Raw genomic sequence first — 5,315 nt, 5'->3', positions numbered from 1 at the left:
TGAGTAACTGGGACTACAGGCACCATGCCCGGCTAATTTTTTGTATTTTTAGTAGAGATGGGGTTTCACAGTGTTAGCCAGGATGGTCTCGATCTCTTGACCTCGTGATCCACCCATCTCGGCCTCCCAAAGCGCTGGGATTACAGGCGTGAGCCACCGCGCCCGGCCAAATATCTGTTATTTTTATACGTCAACTCTAAACAATAGCACTAGCATAAAAGTATCAAACTTTAAGGATGTTTATTATTAAAATATTAAGTAAAAGTCCTATATTTTATGAAAACTGATATTTTCTCTTTCACATATAATGTGTTTACATAATTTATTATTCTTCTAATAGCTCAAAAAGCAAACTGATGATCACATTTTCAGGGACCTAAGTCATTTTCATTTGTGTGATTCAAAGACCTAGGAATATCGTTATCAAATACAATTTCCAGCACATAAAAAGACACACAAGACGAGATACTATAGGGAAATATCAGGAGAAATAATTGACGACAGAAATATTCTCAAAAAGTGTTCACATTTTAGATCTTTAGGCTTAGATGACTAAGCAAATACGATTTTGTCCTAAGAAATAAAAGCCACATGGACACAGGGAGGGGAACATCACACACTGGGGCCTGCCGGGGTCAGGGGTGGGGCGTAGGGGGGCAGGGAAGGGAGAGCATTAGGACAAATACCTAATGCACACAGGGCTTAAAACTTAGATGACAGGTTGATAGGTGCAGCAAACCACCATGGCACATGTATTCCTATGTAACAAACCTGCACGTTCAGCACAGGTATCCCAGAACTTAAAGTAAAATAATTCTTTAAAAAAAAGAAAAAGAAATAAAAGCCAATATAGTAAATTGATCAGGAAACTGGTTACTTAAAAAAACAGAATAGCATAAAAACTTGAAAATGAATAGAGTATAATTTTTACAACTGAAAACTTTAAAACTGAAATTGTTCCTTTTTCAATTAACGAATGGAAGTGATTTCAGATTTTATTTAAATGAAGGAAAAAATTAATGGACCTGAAGAAAAGTCATAATAAAATATACGGAAAGCAGTCTAAAAATGAAAACACAGAAGAGAAGGTAGAAACTTTGGTAATGCATTGAGATAGCCTAACATGCATTTAATTGGTGTCACTGGGGGAGTTGAGAAAGTGACACAAACATAACATTTGAAGAAAAATAGTTCAAAAATGTTTGATTTTCCAGAATCAATAAAATATCAACCCAAAGATCTGATAAGACCAATGCATCTCAAGCAGGATAAATAAAATAAAATATCCACTTTGAAAAATCATAATCTTACTAGAGAAAACCAAGATGCTGTGCAGCAGCTGCCTGGCCTAGGAAACCTAAGCCACACCCTTCCTTTGCAAGTTGGGGAGGGAGAGTCCTGATGTCCTCCCTGGGCCTCTGGGGAGGGTGCAGCCCTGATGACCACTGAGTCATCTTCATGGTCATTCTCTTTTGTTGAATGATACAGCATTCAAGAAAATATTTGCAGCCTAACAGCTTTACTGTCCTGTCCTGTAGAATCCAAGAAGTTTGACAGTCTTCTTTTATGCCATCCCACTTTTTAATTCCTCTTTCAAACTAGCTCTATCTCTGTGGATATAATCTATCTCCATTCTTGGCTTTTCCTGAGATGGCTGATTAAATCCATGAGTCACACCCATGATCTCCATCATATGGCTGTTCTGCCACACCTTTTGTTTTCTGTTCAGAATATGTTTCTTTCCTTTTCTTTCTTTTTTTTTTTTTTTATGAGACGGAGTTTCACTCTGTCGCCCAGGCTGGAGTGCAGTGGCAAGATCTCAGCTCACTGCAAGCTCCGCCTCCCGGGTTCACGCCATTCTCCTGCCTCAGCCGCCCGAGTAGCTGGGACTACAGGCGCCCGCCAGGACGCCTGGCTAATTTTTTGTATTTTTAGTAGAGACAGGGTTTCACCGTGATAGCCAGGATGGTCTCGATCCCCCGACTTCGTGATCCACCCGCCTCGGCCTCTCAAGTGCTGAGATTACAGGCGTGAGCCACAGCGCCTGACATTTATTTTTTTTTGAGACGGAGTTTTGCTCTTGTTGCCCAGGCTGGAGTGTAATGGTGCAAACTTGGCACACCGCAACCTCCGCCTCCCGGGTTCAAGCGATTCTCCTGCCTCAGCCTCCCGAGTAGCTGGGATTACAGGCATGCACCACTATGCCTGGCTCATTTTGTATTTTCAGTAGAGACAGGGTTTCTCCACGTTGGTCAAGCTGGTCTTAAACTCCAGACCTCTGGTGATCTGCTCGCCTCGGGCTCCCAAAGTGCTAAGATTATAGGCGTGAGCCACCGCGCCCAGCCGAACATGTTTCTTATGTTTTGCAATACAGATAGGCTGAGGATTTTTCAGATATTCAAGCTGTGATTTCCTTTTTTTCTTTTTTGACAGACTTTTGCTCCATCACCCAGGCTGGTGTGTAGTGGAGCGGTCTTAGCTCACTGCAGCCTCCACCTCCCAGGTTCAAGTGATTCTCATGCCTCAGCCTCCCGAGAAGATGGGACTACAGGTGCACGCCATCACACCTGGCTATTTTTTGCATGTTTACAAAAATAGTAGAGACAGGGTTTCACTAAGCTGGTCTCCAACTCCTGATGACCTCAAGTGATCTGGCCTCCTCGGCCTTCCAAAGTGCTGGCATTACGGGAGTGAACCACCGCATGTGGCCTGTGATTCCTTTTTAAGTATTATTTTAATTTATCTCTTTTCTCTTGCACTTTACTATAAGTGGTAAAGAGAAACCACACCACTCATTCATCACTTTGCTTAGAAATCTCCTCAGCAAAATATACAGTTTCATCACTTGCAAGTTCTACCTTTCACAAAATATTAGAACATGATACACCCAAGTTCTTTGCCACTTTAAAACAAGGATCACTTTTCCTCCTGTTTCTAATAAGCTGCATCTCATTTCCATATGAGACCTCACCAGAATGGCCTTCAGCTTTCATAATTTTACCAACATTCTATTCATGATGATATAGGCATTTTCAAAGCCAATAGATAAATGCTTTTAAAAAATAGCTCACCTCTTTTCTTTCTGAAGCAACACTGTAACTTAATTGGAAGGGGATACAATCCAGTCCGTAACAGTTGGTCACTATGGTTCTAAGCTTGAGTATAACTACGAAATATCTTTTTTAAACCCAAGACATTTAATAAAAAGAAATAATGTTAATGTAGTTAGAGCAGATTACTAGATGAAATGCATGACAGATAAGGAATTGATATAAGCACTGTATTTCACTCATGTCATTTTAAAACCATAATAACTATCAAATCATTGCATTGGGCTGGGCGCAGTGGCTCATGCCTGTAATGCCAGCACTTTGGGAGGCTGAGGCAGGTGGATCATCTGAGGTCAGGAGTTCGAGACTAGCCTGCATAGCCTGGTGAAAATCCGTCTCTACTAAACAAAAAATTAGTCAGGTACAGTGGCACAAGCCTATAATCTAAGCTACTCAGGAGACTGAGGCAGGAGAATTGTTTGAACCCAGGAAGTGGAGGTTGCAGTGAGCCAAGATCATGACACTGCACTCCAGCCTAGGCAGCAAAAGAGAAACTCTGTCTCAAAAAAAAAAAATCAAAAAAAAAAATCATTGCATTGAATTGTATGCTCCAAAATTTTCTTCATTCTCGACAATAAATAGAGATAGGTGATTATAAGAACACAATTCTGGCCGGGCGCGGTGGCTCACGCCTGTAATCCCAGCACTTTGGGAGAACGAGGTGGGCGGATCGCGAGGTCAGGAGATTGAGACCGTCCTGGCTAACACGGTGAAACTCCGTCTCTACTAAAAAACACAAAAAATTAGCCAGGCGTCCTGGCGGGCGCCTGTAGTCCTAGCTACTCGGGAGGCTGAGGCAGGAGAATGGCATGAACCCGGGAGGTGGAGCTTGCAGTGAGCCAAGATTGCGCCACTGCACCCCAACCTGGGCGATAGAGTGAGACTTCATCACAAAAAAAAAAAAAAAAAATTAAGTTATTATTGAGTGAGGGAAAATACAAGACAAATTTTATGTTATACTACATACAATAGTAATAGAAATTGTGGAACAGATTTTACTTTTTTTTTTTTTTTTTTTTGAGACGGAGTCTCGCTCTGTCACCCAGGCTGGAGTGCGGTGGCGCGATCTCGGCTCACTGCAAGCTCCGCCTCCCAGGTTCACGCCATTCTCCTGCCTCAGCCTCTCCGAGTAGCTGGGACTACAGGCGCCCGCCACCACGCCCGGCTAATTTTTTGTATTTTTAGTAGAGACGGGGTTTCACCATTGTCTCGATCTCCTGACCTCGTGATCCGCCCGCCTCGGCCTCCCAAAGTGCTGGGATTGCAAGCGTGAGCCACCGCGCCCGGCCGCAGATTTTACTTTTTAAATGCCGATTTTACTTATAATCTATACATAAAAGGAAAATGGAATTAGGTTTTTATTAACTAGTTTTATTAACTAGAAGAAGCTGTTATGAGAAAGTCGACAGAAGTCTTTTTTCTTATTTTTTTTTTTTTTTTGAGACGGAGTCACGCTCTGTCGCCCAGGCTGGAGTGCAGTGGCACGATCTCGGCTCACTGCAAGCTCCGCCTCCTGGGTTCACGCCATTCTGCTGCCTCAGCCTCCCGAGTAGCTGGGACTACAGGCGCCCGCCAACACACCCGGCTAATTTTTTGTATTTTTAGTAGAGACGGGGTTTCACCGTGTTAGCCAGGATGGTCTCGATCTCCTGACCTCGTGATCCGCCCGCCTCGGCCTCCCAAAGTGCTGGGATTATAGGCTTGAGCCACCGCGCCCGGCCCCTGCGTATTTTCAAATGCAAAGTTATTTACATTTAAGAAACAGCTTAGATATATAAATAATTTGTTGTGCAATAAAATTACAGTGCAAGACGAACCATAATCTGTACAAAGAATTAAAAGCCTAAATATGTCAATGGATCATAAGTATCAAGTGACAACAAATGGATTAATTTTTATAGGGCTCATGACCTCTGCTTATTACCTTTAAATGACTGCAAAAGAAAAAATAACTCTTTTGACAGGTTAATATTTGGATTTTATTGATCATATCACTTATGCCACGCGTGTCAAAAAGTGTTCTGGGCTGCATATATGTTCTGCATATGAATCTTGGAAGAGTACTCATTTACTGTCAATAGTAGTTGTTTTAAAAAGTAAAACGACATTTTATGCAGAATTTTCTTCTTTTCCCTTAGCATGCTGTGTTAGTTTCCTAAGGCTAGGAACAGAACAAATGACCACAAACCGCGGGGCTTAAGACGA

Source organism: Symphalangus syndactylus, chromosome 14 (assembly GCF_028878055.3).
Source record: "Symphalangus syndactylus isolate Jambi chromosome 14, NHGRI_mSymSyn1-v2.1_pri, whole genome shotgun sequence".
NCBI classification, from domain to species: domain Eukaryota; kingdom Metazoa; phylum Chordata; class Mammalia; order Primates; family Hylobatidae; genus Symphalangus; species Symphalangus syndactylus.
This window is presented reverse-complemented; position numbering follows the sequence as displayed.